Source organism: Macrobrachium rosenbergii, chromosome 56, assembly GCF_040412425.1.
Source record: "Macrobrachium rosenbergii isolate ZJJX-2024 chromosome 56, ASM4041242v1, whole genome shotgun sequence".
Classification (NCBI taxonomy): Eukaryota; Metazoa; Arthropoda; class Malacostraca; order Decapoda; family Palaemonidae; genus Macrobrachium; species Macrobrachium rosenbergii.
The window spans coordinates 3,891,346-3,904,243 of NC_089796.1; the positions used below are offsets into that span (position 1 = coordinate 3,891,346).

A 12,898-nucleotide genomic window follows, 5' to 3' on the forward strand; every position below is an offset into this window, starting at 1 on the left:
AGACAGTCCGCTTGCCGCAGCGATTTGAGACCTCCTCCTCCTCCTCCTTTCCTCCTCCTCCTCCTCCTCTGTCACCTTTTTCCTCCTGATTTACATTTTCTTATCTGATTATTCTTTGAGTCTTTATTTCCCCTCCCCTCCTTTTATTAAAGCACATATATATATTTCTCATTAAGGACCAAAATTTTTTTGCACCTTTTATAAACGTATGTTATAATGACTTCTTCTTCTTCTTTTCCTGGTTCGGCATCCATGGAACTGAACTGAACTGTATATATGTATGTGTATTTATGTGTGTATACATATACATGTATGTATATTTGCATATATATGTATGTATATTTGTATATATATGTGTCATTATATATATATATATATATATATATATATATATATATATATATATATATATATATATATATATATATATATATATATCTGTACGTATGTATATATCGTTCCAATTAAAGCATTTCACATTCATCTGTTTTTTATGAAACTGAATATGCCTGCATTTTGTTCAAGTCTTCCTTCACACTCTACTTGGTTTTTTTTTTCACTTGAACTGCTTGTGATAGCAGAATGCTTTGGGGGTTTTCCACTAAAATATATTACAATTTTGGCTTGGGTGCATGAGAATACGTCTACCCCTCAGTGGCAGTAGAACGAAGCCTATGTTCATACCTCATTGCTACTCGCAAGGTACTAATGGATGAGAAAGGGAATACGTTTCTTTGTATTGCATTTGAATCAAGCTTCATAAACAGCCATGGTATAATCACTGATCAACTTTAACTAGACTCAAATTCCTGTGAAGTGTCTGTTCAAGAATCAGTCATGCTTTAGTTCATCAGCTCAGCAGGCATTTTGTGGCCTTGCTCTTTCCTTTAAAAGAGTTTAAATAGTCAGAAAGGGCTCAAGGGCACTGTAGCAGGTTTATCTCACGAGAAGGTTCCCAGAAGTGACTTTACCAGCAAGCAGAACTGCCCTTAGATTATAACTTGACTGTACCAGAGCTCTTAGCCACGGCTTTTTATACATAGCATATATCTACATTTCTTTGAAGGTCACATTGCGAAGCTATATATAAGTAGTCACATGCTTGCTCATTTATAATGCAGATATGGATTTGCATCCTGGAACTGCAGATTTTTTATTATTTTTCCTTATTTTTGTGCTGCCATTAATTCTGCCACTGATGAGGACGTGTTAGTAACTCTTACTTAGAGGACCCAGGGAAGGCCAGACGGTAGCAGATTCGGCTGCTCGCCGCCTTTTGTGGTGTGATCTAATCAGCCAGTTTTGATTTGAATAAATAAATAAATAAAGGAGCCATTTCATAGATAATTAATTTTTCTGTCTCTCAACTCCTTCCTTTTGAGCCTTTTGGATATTTTTCAAATAGTACTTCTACTCATCAGTAGCTCTTGTTTTTTCATTCCTTTGCCATCTTCGATCTTTTTGCTCTCTTTCCCAAGTCTGTTGACATTCTACATTCTGACAATGCCGCGGCGCAAGCCGAAATGTTTCAGTAAACACACTTCTTCAAGTTTCGTTGTCAAGTCAAAGTATTGCTCAGTTTCATGTTCAAGGAAAGGATATTGGTTTTAGAATGAGATTTTTTTAATCATTACATCATAAAAGTAACAAAAAAAAACCAAGGTTTTAACAAAGCTGAAAGTCATTTTCAGAATTGCTACCATCTTGATCGTCTCTCTTTCCCTCTTACGTCTCTCTCTCTTTTCATTTTGGCTGGACATTATATCAAAATGTCAAGTTTAAAAAAAATTAGTCATACCATTACTACTTTACATTGACGCGACTTTACATTGACTGGATGATGTTTTGAGAGGACTCAGAAAAAAACAACAACACATGTGGAGCTCTCGACTCTTTTCAGTCAAGATGTTGTGAGCAATGACCTTGGCGTCGAACGATCGTCTGCTACGACCTCGCCAGTTATTTGTTCCCTAATCGCTCATGTCAGAGCCATCTTCCTCGTGGACTGTTTGTGCTGGAACTGAGAAAGAGAAAGAGAGAGAGAGAGAGTATAATTATTGACGCCGAGACAGCAGTCATTCCAGGAGAGTGCAGAGAGAAAGAGAGAGAGAGAAAAAGAAAGAGAGAAAGAGAATCCAGGCTGCAGTGAAGGTAACCAGCATGTGTAATATAAATAAAAATAAAGGTCAGGCGGTGTGGCGACTGACCTGTGAGTGACGTCATAAGTTTCCTTTTTTATGTTTTTTTTTTTATTTATTGGAATCTTTCCAATAAGTCCAATTACTCCTCCTCCTCCTCCAAGACTTTCACTGTTAGACTGTTGAGAAACCTTTCTTTTTTTATTCCATCTGTCCCTACTTCCATTTAAAAAAAAAAAGATATCGTTGATTATATATTTGTATTGATATATGATTATATGATGATGATGATGATGATGATGATGTCTTTCCATGATTAGTGTTGATTTATTTTTTGTTGAAATTCATGATTCTCACGCGGGGTCCAGCGGGGCTGCGGGTTGGGGAGCAAACCTGTCCTTGGGTAACAACCAAACCAACCAGCTATAGATGTAGTTGATCCAAGAAGCTGCACCAAACCGAGTTTAGCCTTTAGTCTGTGTGGTTTAGAGACCTATACATCTCTCTATCTTAGTCACCCTTTTTAGGTTTGTTTCAGCAACCCACCAACCAGTGCTGAGGGGCCCCCCCCTGTTCCCCTCCCCTTTCAACCTGCCTTCCATAGCCGTCGTGTTAAAAGTTATCACAAATCACTTGAAGCTCTCTCCCACTCCAACTATTTCTTTCTTCCACTTCCATCTTTTTATCCTTCTGATATTTGTAATATGTATTATTATATACCTTTATCTATGTGCTATATACCTTTATATTAACATTATGATTTAGTGTGAATCATGTATACATAAAAAAAAAACTCCAAATAAAAGCGAAAAAAGGTGTAAGTGCCCGGTTACTCTTTTGTTATTTTTGCTGTGATGAAATCTCTCTTACCAGCTCTAGACCAAGACGTCACAAACATTGGTTGTGGCCTCTCATCTCTCTTTGCAATAAATTCAAAGTTTAACAATAATGACGATGTTTTTCTGCATCTTGTTACTAACCCTTAACCCGGCTTAAGCTTGTTACATCCTTCTTTGGTGTCGTAAATAAAAGGTTTTTATTTTGCATGCCGAGTGGTAAGTGTTTATAACGTCACCGTAGACCTATATGATTCTAGTTGAGTCTAGTTATGACGCCCATGGCCAGTAACGTTAGTCGTGCTTTTAGATGGAGTGGGTTTTTTTAAACGACTGTTAAAACGTTGATTTAGTCGACTCGTAGCTGCATTGGCTTTGTAAAAAGTTTTTTTTTCCCTGCATAGTATTCAGCGCATAAATGATTCAAGTACGTACTAAGAATAAAAAAAAAAAGAGTGATTTTACCACAGCTAACACAAATGATGAATCTTTCCTTTTTATTTTCATTGTTGACTTACATCGTTGCTTCTACAACAGGCAAATGTTTAATTTTATCCTTTGTCTAAAGGTTGTGGGAAAATTGTGGTTCTAACACATTCGCGTACACATAACCACCTAACCTGAGGTTTTACTATATATATATATATATATATATATATATATATATATATATATATATAATCTCCTGTATATACATTTATGTACATACTAATGGATATATATTTACACACACACACACGCACACACAAACACACACCCTTGATTTGAGTATGTGTCCTGATATGTGTTTATAGTGTGTCGAGTGGGTTTTGTAATAACATTTTACATCTACAGGCATGAATATGTGTGTCTGTGTGAGTGCATAGTGTGTTGATTCATATTTAGTTATGTATAGGCCTACACATGGAAAACAGTAAAGGATTGAAATTTCCTAGTACTGTGTATGTATATCATGTATTGCAACAGTAATTTACACATATATATTGTACCACTATTATGTTTGCATACATTTTGTACCAGTACTTTGTGTTGCCATACATATTGCTCTTAAAGATGGACCAGAACTCTGATCATTTCACAAAAAATGGCCCATTCTCTAGTTTGGACAAAACCTGGCCAAACACTTGATGAAGTTTATATCTTCCAAAATAGGACTCGATTCTGCATGAAGGCTATAAGTAGTCCAAGTCCAGTATCGATGATTGAGTGTTCAAAGGATCGGATTCTGGAAGTCAAACAAGCATACAGTTTATGAAAAACTTTTAACGATTGCTTCATTTCGTTTTTTGTTTTGATCTTTTTGGAAATGATTTCCAATAAAGTCTTCTTTTTGAAAATAAAAATGGGAATGCAAAGGGGAATTTTGCGTTTTTACTTCGTAACTTCGAACTCATCCTAAACGAGGAATGTGTTCATTGTTTTAAACATTTTTGCACTACGAAGGATTGGATTCTACTCCCCGCGAGTATCGGGTTGAGTCTAGTATGTTTGCGTGCGTGTATGTGTGTAAGTGTATGCTTAGTGTATGCGCAACAACAAACTGTAACATCAACATTTTCCCTTACAGACATATATAAATTCTCTCTTTAAATCACTCTGTCCACCAGTAAAAGTAGTAGGCCTACATAGATCATCTGTGTTTACTTCTCCCAATAGACATAATCCTAGTCACAAGCACACATGAGGAGGGTATTAGTTAGTAAAATGTGTTAGTGACTAGTTAGACGTTTGATGGTCACTAGTTAGAACGTTGTTTGTCTCAAACAACGGTTATTATTTGCTGTCCTTGCATTATATAATTATATATATATATATATATATATATATATATATATATATATATATATATATATATATATATATATATATATATATATATATATATATATATATATATATATATAATCACAGTATGCTGGTCGCGCTTTTGTTGTGTGGGTTTAAAAATCATTATGTTTATGTTTACTGTTTAATTTGCTTAGTGATATATATACATATATATATTAGGGATATATATATACCCGTGTAGATATATATGTTCAGTGTGCGTAGACCTATACATGATAAATGTGACCTATGAGAGCGTCCATTAGCTCGTACGTATTTGTGATTTGATGTATAATGTTCTTAACGGTATTGTTTGGTCGAAGGAAAAAATGTTGGAACTGTGTTGTTCCTGTACTCTTTGAAAACGTCTATGAGGTACATTATCCACCTGTTTAGACTTATTCATATGACCGTTGCTTTCTCATCTGCTACAACCTTTTTTTTTTTTTTTAGATTTCCTAAACTTCGTGTTTGTGCGTGTCTCGTTTTTTTCCCCTTAAGTGTTTCCTCGTTCAACAGAATGTCTTTTTCAGCTACTGTTTATGCCTCCCAGGAACTCTCTTACCCCTTCTTCTTCTTCTTCTTCTTCTTCTTCTTCTTCTTCTTCTTCTTCTTCTTCTTCTTCTTCTTAACAGGATTGCATACCACAGGAGAAAGCTTCTGCCATTATAGTTCGGTTACAGGTATATCAACAGGTTGAAGTTTTCTCCTCTTTTGTCCAGCCATCTTCAGGGAGTATGAGACTTAATTCTTCCCAGGACCAAGTAAGCCAATGTCATGTATATTTAAAATAAAAGCCTTATCGTCGATTGTTGTGAAGAAGAGGAAGAAGAAGAGAAACATTTGAAGGAGCTTCATATTCAGGAGACATAAAGCGTTCGGTTTTTTGGCCTCCAAATCCTGTCATGTTTATTTATAAAACGAAGGACAATCTGAATTCCTTTTATAACACAGTTCCTCGGAGAAATGGAAAAGGGAAAAACAGAAGCATTAGGAGAGATCCACAGCTTTATGTACACCGCAGGGATAAATACAGGTACTGTATCAGTAATGGAGGATTACCGCGACGTCTGCATAACAGTCGAGAATTGCAGTGCATCTTTCCTCCTGTTCTTAAGTTACTGCATGTTGTTAATCTTTAACGAAATGCAATGGTTTTCTAGAATAGCAGTGCGTTGTGTGTTCGCTATAATTGTGGAGTCTTGGTTCTTGCATTTCTCTCGCTTTCTTTTATTTTATATATTTAAATTTGTTTGGTAACGACCTAAAGATTTGTGTCACAGAAGAATGTTCTTAATCCGCCTGTTACCTCTGTACCAGACGTTGTGAAACTGTCATGAAATTGTTGACTATCAGAATGCCAATTCTTACTAAAAACAGTTCTGTAAGCTGTTGGTTTTGTAATGAATCACCCTTTTAAAAATGAAACTTGGAAGGTTTTTGTATCATATCTCGATAAATGACACCGAGAACTCTTCTGATAACTCTTGAATTGTGGAGTGATAACTCTTGAATTGTGGAGTATCGAGTACGTCATCCACTGCAGAAGCTCAGTGATTGTTTAAACTCCACAGTTGCAGGTAGGAAGGGTAAAGATTATTATTCATTTCACTTTCTTTGGTTTGTTTTCATGTCTCGTATCTGATATTTAGTCCATGCTTCGCGGAAAGAAAGGTAAGTGTTATGAAATTTTTGAGCAAATATTTTCTTTTTAACTGTGCTAGCATATCGTATGTGATGTGCCCCTGTTGACCCCTGCTCGAGGTTTCATGGTAGATTTGAAGTAAAGAAGATGATTTTACACAAAGGGTTTGGTGGTGGTGAGCCTTATCCAAGGCCTGCCTAGGTATCTTAATGTTTTAAAAGTGAGGATGTTTGTAAACGGATATGCAATCTTAGTACAGATGGTTTTTGAAGAAAAACAGTGACCTAGTCAGGCAAGTTTGTCATTATACTCCCAAGATTTTTAAGCGTAGTGAATTTTAATGGTTTATCTTACTGTACCCGTTCTGAATATGAAAGGATACTGTTTACAAGGCACAATAACAGCAGGCTACACAAAATACAAGGAAATACAGCTACGGTACATAATATTGTGCAAGCTGTCACTCCCTTAATCCTGTACTATGGTATTATGAACTTGTAAATCGCATATTTTCATCTTGTTTTCATCAAATTTCCACTTTAATTTTATCAGTTTAAAACATCTAAATAATTAGTTACCATCCGGCCAGATGTTAGTAACCGAGTCTTGCCTTTGAAACGGCTCTCTCGCTCGTTCTATTCCTCATCTGCTTATATTGGTGAAGTTTATTATCTCTGTAATACCATATATTTTTATGAATTCCTTCCTATTTTCAATTCCATATTTTGATAGATCTGCAAATAGAATACTTTTTCACTGATCCACATTGTTCTGTTTTTTTTTTTTTCCAAAAAAGATATGGAGTAGTAATAAAAGATTTTACTGACTATGCAACGGCTCTAACATTTTTGACGGTTTCTGTTATCCTTTGTCGTGTGACGCCTCTGTGTGTGTTTAGAGTTTAACTATTTTTGTTGGTGATATCGTAATCGTACTGCTTCTCTTGTCATACGAAAAAGGAAAAACACCTTGAAGATAATGGTGGACTAGTTCCTGTAAGGTATTTTATTATAGAAAATATGTAACTTTGTTGTTTGTAGTTAAACTCCATAGTATGTGTAGGTAGCCTATTGCATTCAAGATTTTTAATAATAATTTACCGTGTAATTGGTTTTGGTCCAATAGGTAGCCTAAATTGTGTGTGTTGGGCATTAGCCTAATACCCTAATTTTATTGAGACTGCCCTTCATATATTTGGCTTGTTGCACTTTATTTCGTTAATGGCAATGACTCACTAATTTGGTCAGGCTAAGGAAATGGCCCCTATAGCCTAATTAGGGATATTTTTCCCCCTACAAATTCTTCATAAATGAACACTATCAACCTATTAATAGGACCATGGGTCCGTTTTAGTTTTAAAACTATCAATCATGAATGCTTGGTTAACTTGTTAGCCTGCAGGTCACTTACCCCCTCCGATAGCGGCCAAAGATATGAATAAAAAATTATCAAGGAACACTTAACTCACCAGTTATAGAATGAGCAGTGTTATTTTAAATGATTACCAATAAACATTGTCAATGCTGTGATATTGTAGTGTAATTTGTCATTAGATACTTTAAGCATATAATTTTATTTTCTGATTGTTTGTCTTATGCCATATATGTTTTTGACCATTGTTATTGATTACTTGTTTTTGTATTTTTCCTACCCCTGAACTCAAAAATTAAAGGATTTCATCTTTGAAAAAAGAAAACTGGGTTTTTGGTGGGGGAATGCAAAAATGAGTAAATTACTGTACATCAGCAGGAGTAAAAAAAAGAAATATATAAGCATAAGAACTTTATATGCAGTGGACAAATATGTAATTAATGTTTGTAAAAAATAAATCATTAAAGAAGATAAACACCTTGGAAATGTGATAGTGGAAATTACAGGGTTACATCCTAACCTAACCTTCTCCAACTGAACTTTACCTGGGTCATCATGTCCCTCATTGGATATCTTACCATTGATCAACCCTATAAACATTACTTATCTCAGTTTTTGGCTATGTCTTGTAATTGTTGGAAATTTTGTTTAAGCAATAGTTTTACATCTTTCAAAATTATTTTGAACTTAATTAGGAATAATACTATTGTGAAAGAGGGAAAAGTGGGGATTGTGAAAGTATCCAAGAAGTTTCAAGAGCACTCATGGAAGTAACAGGACTGACACCAGTAGGAAGACCAGCAAATCTGTGAAAAGGGACCAGATTGGAAAGATGACAGGATGTGACAAGCCAGAAGACAGCAGAAGTATTTCACTTTAAACGTCGTCAAAGGAAAATCTGACATTAAAACACTGATGATGAGCCATCTGCCTCAGAGGATGGGCTGCTTGTGACTTACTTCGTACACAGGTGACATTCTGACACTTACAGTACAACAGAAACCAGATTTTTGTGGACATATTCTCCTGATGAGAATTTTAAGGCCAAGAGATTCTATTACAGGTGAGCTGACAGTGGGAGAAGGCCCACAAGGTTCACCCTGAAGTTCAGGTAAGGAGTGAATTTTACCCCCATGCCGGGATAGATCATGGTGGGCTAAATGAGGCTAGATATTTAGGGGGATTCAGAGGTAAGAGGTCTTAAGCCATGGTAGGACACTACATCATAGGTAAGTTTGGGTAAAGGTTACGATGTATCCATATTGAATTACATTATCTCATGTTTTTCTCTTGTCTTTCTCTAATGGTGACATGTTATGTATGAAGTACTGTATAGGCTATTATTCCAGCTGCAGTTCTGGTGTTTTGAATTTAATTTCTAACTAGGTTTTTTAATTATATTGTTAGAGAGGTGTGGTTAGGGAAGGTACAGTTATTAGTAGGAAATGGTACGATAATTGATAAATAGTTTTTGCTAACAGTGATTATGAAAAATACAAACCCTAAAAGTAATAAGTCAGAAAAACGTATGTTGCCTGTGGTAAAGAAAGGATTAATTCAGCAAATAACTACTGATCCTTTCCTAGAGGATGAGATATCCCCCTCAGTCAGGATAAGACCAATACATCCTTTGTCTATTCTATTCAGTATTCTGCTGTGATCCTTCAGGTACAGATTATTCATCATTCACAGTCATAATTTTGGTCACTTCATGTTTTTTAAAATGTTTCTGGTAGTTCCTTCCTAATAGTCATAGGCCCACTTCATGTTTTTTTTTTTTTCTGGTAGATCCTGAAAGTCATTGCTGCATGTGGCCTCTCCAAATTCACTTCAACAAATACCGGGGCCCAACTCCAAAGGAGAACAGGGAGATTTTGATGCTATCCACATTCAAACAGGATATACAGTATCCTCATCCAGAGTTTCCCCTTCCTTAGATCTGTTCGTTGATGCATCTTCAGTATCTTGGGTGTCCACCTCGTAAAGATGACAAAAGGCTCTTTGATAGCAAGCAGGCAGACCCTCCACATCACCCATCTGGAACTCATAGTAGCTGGGTTAGTTCTGACAGCTTCTCAGTCTCCAGTTAGAGATGGGTGTCTTGTTGTGCAGTGTGACATCTCCCACTTACCTAAAGGACCAGGGAGGAATTAAATCCCCTTCTCTTTGCGAAACAGCTCTCAACTGTCCTTTTTTGGGCAGAGACTAGGGACATGGCACTCATTCCCCACTTCACTCCATATGACCTCAGCATCTTAGCAGACTCAATTTGTTGGGATCATAGGGTGATAGCCATGGCTTGTAAGAGGATTTAACAGTAATACTCAACCAAAAAATTTTCTTCTGTGCCTAATAGAATTGGTGGTGGTTGTCATTTTACATCTTAAGACTTAAGATGATTGTGAAATTTGTACTTTTTTGTTTTGTCTCCATAAATATGTGATGAAGAAGATGGTAGAGGCTGCCATCCAAAACTCTCATAGTTTCTCATCGCACTGAAGTTGCCCTCACTGGATTGGTGTGCAGACCTTTCAGCTCCTGACAGACCTCCCACTGAGGCTTTGCAGTCTGGTATCAAAGTAGAGACTTTTCTAACAAGGCTACCAGGTGCCTCTCCCCATCCACCCAAAATATCTCGGGGCAAATATTGTATGTTTTCCGTAGCCCAGTTGTGCCACTGGCAGCATAGTCAAGTAAAATCTTTCTCACCTCCTGCCTCATTTTAGTTAATTTTCAGTCATGTCATTTCTTCCATTATGGACCCAATATCTAACAGAGATATGCATCCATCCGCTTTTTCACTAGTTTTCAGCTTGTGTGGTATACCTTTCAAGCTAGCATAACCCAAAACACGACTTAACTCTCTCTAATCCTGTATCATTGAGCAGGTGGACAAAATAACTGATTTAGGAATACAGTCGACCCCTGGGATTTGCAGGGGATTGGGACCACAACCCCCCCATGAATAGCTAAAATCCACAACACTTGACTCCCCCTCAAAAAATCCTCATAACTGCCTATTTTGATAGTTCAAACACCAAAAACCCCCTCTAAAAATGCATATGCTGTACCTGCCTATTTTAATAGTTTTATCATGAAAAATGTATTTAGTCACAAAAATAATATGAAAATACAGTAATTAGTGAATATTTCATTATGAAAAACTCTGCGAATAGTCTAATTTTCCGCAAATAATGTGGATACACATTCCACAGAAAAATCCTCGAATAGGTGAAGCCACGAATCCAGATCCGAGAACAGGCAGGGGCCGACTGTAGCTCTCTACCATCTTAACTGATGATGTTATCAGTCATAGTTATATTGTCCACTTTCACTGGCTTCCTTCCTAAATAGTTATCAGGTAACTCAGTTTTGTAACAAATTTTTTACTTTAAATGTCAGTCATTGCCTTACACCATTGCCCCCCATCCATGTGAGATAATACCATTTCCCTCAAGATGATAGGATCTTCAAACAAGAGATATAGGCTATATAAGGCAATGAATTTTTTTATGGAACAAGATTTGTTTTCAATTAGGCCTTGCGTACTTTGGTAACATCTTTGAAGTGCAGTTCATACAGAAATGTGATGTAGGGTACTGTTTTGTATATAAAACATGGGTAAATGTTTAACTTATCTCCTCATAAAAGATTGAACATAGATGTAGAATGCATGGAAGAAAGCAAGATTTTGTGTGTTTTAAGTGAAGTAGATAGACATAATTTTGGCAAAATTAAAAGATTTTTGGTATAATTGAAAAGGAACCAATCTAACCAGACATTCTTCAATTTAATGTTACAAAATTTAGAAATGCTGTACCATATCCATATTTTATAAAAGAACACTGTAGTCCAGTGTGTAACCTGTCCAAGATTGGGCATTGATGACCTGCCATTGCAATACAATATTATGAAAATTATGAATTGTATAAAAATATATAACTGCCTTTGGGCTACACAAATTGGTATTGTAAGAACCACTGTCTTCTAGAAATACTGTGTAGGAATACACCAGAATGTTTAAGGTTTGTTTTTACTCTCAATACACTGGGTAACTCTAAATAGTTTGCATGATTGAATTGGTATATGATTTACACTTATGTGACAACTAGACATCATTTGATAAGTATTCCATGAAGTGAAAACTTTCAGTCAGATATTCCTGGCAAGACTTTAAAGAACATCATCTGCTGAAATAATAAAAAAGTCTTCTAATCATATTTGGCTATTGCTGTAATGTTTGGTGCTGAACATTTTTGTTTCAAGTGATATTAGTCATTAACAAGCAATTACCCTTCAGATTAGTTAAATTATACAGTCAATTCTTTTCTTGGACTCGCCCATTGCAGATTTTTCTGTGGACATTATTAAATGCTATTTGCAGTATTTTTTTCATAGAGAAATATTTTTGATTTTTATTTTTATGGGTAAATGCACTTTTTGTGATAAAACTATTAAAATATTCAGGTATAAGTATTTTTAGAGGGTTTTTTGGTGTTTTAACTATCAAAATAGGCAGTTCTAAGCATGTTTAGAGGGGTTTCAAGTATTCACAGATTTGAGCTATTCATGGGGGTTACTGGTACTCATCCCTCACGAATACCAGGGGTCAACTGTAGTTACAGTTATTGTATCCTAGGCTATACCAAGTTATTTTTGAAGTAGAAAAATGTTGTCATCTCATTTGAAGAGCAAACCAAAAGAATCTCCTAGTACATGGGAGTTATTAATGATTGTCCTAAAATAAAACTAGAGGTGTGAGGCTTTATTATCTTTCTTACATTGTTGAAACATTTGTATATAGAGTAATAGCTGTAATTTTTTATTTATGTAACAATACTGTACTATTGTAAACTGATTTTCTGATACACGTAAGGTATTTTACTGGATATCATTATTTCAAATGTATAAGATGTATAGTACTGCGTAAGGTGGTACACTGCCATTTTTACACAAATATTGTGATGATACTGGAGTAGGGATTTTAAGATTTTTGTGACCTCAGTTCATTTTGCGTACCTTGCATAGGACTCTCAGCATTGAAAACCCATTTATCTTTTAAAAAGTAAATTGCCATTTTG

General features: G+C 35.7%; 1 protein-coding gene across 11 annotated transcripts in view; it reads left to right on the plus strand.

Annotated features, from left to right (window-relative positions):
* Nucleotides 1–12,898, plus strand: part of Ih (hyperpolarization activated cyclic nucleotide gated potassium channel Ih) — a 557,258-nt gene that overhangs the window by 479,537 nt on the left and 64,823 nt on the right. The gene's annotated exons all lie outside the window — the stretch shown is intronic.